Genomic DNA, 2,551 nt, shown 5'->3' with positions numbered 1-2,551 from the left:
GCAGTGGTGCAATCTCGGCTTACTGCAACCTCTGCCTCCCCGGTTCAAGCAATTCTCCTGCCTCAGCCACTGCACAGTGGCTTTGGGAGCACTTTGGGGGGCTGAGGCGGGTGGATCACCTGAGGTCAGGAGTTCAAGACCAGCCTGGCCGACATGCTGAAACCTTGTCTCTACAAAAATACAAAAATTAGTGGGGCATGATGGCGGGTGCGTGTAATCCCAGCTACTCCGGAGGTTGAAGCAGGAGAATTGCTTGAATCCGGGAGGCAGAGGTTGCGGTGAGCAGTGATTGTACCACTGCACTCTAGCCTGGGCGACAGAGTGAGACTCTATCTCAAAAAAAAAAAAAAAAAAAAAAATAGATTGATAGAGATTACGTATGCTGAAGATTAGAAGAAAAGAATGAAGAAAAGTGAGCAGAGCCTCAGAAATGTGGGAGATCACTAAGCATGCCAACATATGCATAATGGGAATACCAGAAGAGGATAGAAAAGAAAGCAGAAAAAATCTTTGGAAAAAAAAAGGCTGAAACTTCCCAAATTTTTTGAAAAACATTAACCTATACATTTAGAAAGCTTAATGAACTCCAAGTAAGATAAACACAGAGATCCACAAAAAGACGTATCATGCTAAAAATGCTGACAGTCAGACAAGAAGAAAATCTTGAAAACAAAAAGAGAAAAAGGATTCATCACTTTCAAGGGAGCCCCAGTAATATTAACAGTAGATTTCTCAGTAGAAACCATAAGGGCCATAGGCAGTGGGATAACATCTTCAAAATACTCAAAGAAAAATCCCATCAACTAAGAATCCTGTATTTAGCAAAGCTGGATATAGATGAACTGGACATTTCAAAATGAAGATGATGGCTGGGCGCAGTGGCTCATACCTGTAATCCCAGCACATTGGGAGGTTGAGGTGGGTGGGTCACCTGAGGTCAGGAGTTCAAGACCAGCCTGAACAACATGATGAAACCCTGTCTCTACTAAAAATAGAAAGATTAGCCGGGCGTGGTGGTGCACACCTGTAATCCCAGCTAGTTGGAAGGCTGAGGCAGGAGAATTGCATGAACCCAGGAGGTAGAGGTTGCAGTGAGTCAAGATCGTACCATTGCACTCTAGCCTGAGCAATAGAGTGAGACTCCATCTCAAAAAGAAAAAAATAAATAAAAGTTGAAATTTCTCAGATAAACAAAAGCCAAAAGCTGAGAGGATTTATTGCTTGAAGACCTGCCCTAGAGGAAATACTGAAGTAAATTCTTCAGGCTGAAAGCAAGAGACACCAGACAGTAATTTAAATCCATACAAATAAACAAAGAACACTGGTAAAGGTAATTATGTAATTATAAAAGACAGTATAAATGCATATTTTTTTCCTCTTAACTGATAAACAATCATATAAAACAGTATGTATATAATACTTTGTTGGGCTTACAAAAAATGTATGTGTAATACATTTGCCAATAACAGCACAAAGGAGCTGGGTGGGAGCAAAGCTCTATGGGCTAAGGAAATGGCTACAGATCTTAAAATAACAACTACAACAACATTTTGACCATGCTAGGATTACACCTGTAATCCTAGCACTTTTGGAAGCCGAGGCAAGCGAATCACCTGAAGTCAGGAGATCGAGAACAGCCTGACCAACATGGAGAAACCCCGTCTCTACTAAAAATAACAAAATTAGCTGGGCGTGATGACGCATGCCTGTAATCCCAGCTACTCAGGAGGCTGAGGCAGGAGAATCGCTTGAACTGGGGAGGTAGAGGTTGCAGTGGGCCAAGATTGTACCATTGCACTCCAGCCTGGGCAACAAGAGTGAAACTCCCATCTCAAAAAACAAAACAGAAAAAAAATCTTTTATTGGGTATGTAAGTTTAATAGATGGATATGTAATAGATGTATGTATAACAATAAGGCCATGAAAAAGGGGGAAAAGGAATGGAGTTATATAGGAATAACTCCTATGTAAATATGACTATATATCACTGGAATTAAGCTAGTATAAACCTGAAGCTGATTTTCTTTTTTTTGTGAGACGGAGTCTTGCTCTATTGGCCAGGCTGGAGTCCAGTGCCATGATCTTGGTTCACTGCAACCTCCGCCTTCTGGGTTCAAGTGATTCTCCTGCCTCAGCCTTCTGAATAGCTGGGGTTACAGGCATGCGCCACCACACCCGGCTAATTTTTGTATTTTTTTAGTAGAGACAGGGTTTCACTATGTTGGCTAGGCTGATCTTGAACTCCTAAACTCAGGTGATCCGCCCGCCTTGGACTCCCAAAGTGCTGGGATTACAGGCATGAGCCACCATGCACAGCCAATCTGAAGCTGATTCTGATATGTTGAGATTACATAGTAAATCCCAGAGCAACCACTAAAAAACAAAAGCCTGAAAAACTAGTGAAATAATTGTTAAATACATTTAAATGTTTCATTAGAAAATATGCACTTAAATTAATAGAAAGTAGTAAAGGAGGAATAGAGAAATAAAAAGAATGTGAAATACGTCAGGTGCAGTGGCTCACGCCTCTAATCCCAGCACTTTGGGAGGC

At 41.4% G+C, this 2,551-nt stretch overlaps 1 protein-coding gene across 9 annotated transcripts in view; it reads left to right on the top strand.

Annotated features, from left to right (window-relative positions):
* Positions 1-2,551, top strand: part of NF2 (neurofibromin 2 (merlin)) — a 99,110-nt gene that overhangs the window by 4,981 nt on the left and 91,578 nt on the right. The gene's annotated exons all lie outside the window — the stretch shown is intronic.

Source organism: Mandrillus leucophaeus, unplaced genomic scaffold (genome assembly GCF_000951045.1).
Source record: "Mandrillus leucophaeus isolate KB7577 unplaced genomic scaffold, Mleu.le_1.0 Scaffold496, whole genome shotgun sequence".
Lineage (NCBI taxonomy): Eukaryota > Metazoa > Chordata > Mammalia > Primates > Cercopithecidae > Mandrillus > Mandrillus leucophaeus.
Note: the sequence above shows the minus strand (reverse complement) of the source record. Positions and strands in the feature narration are given on the sequence as shown.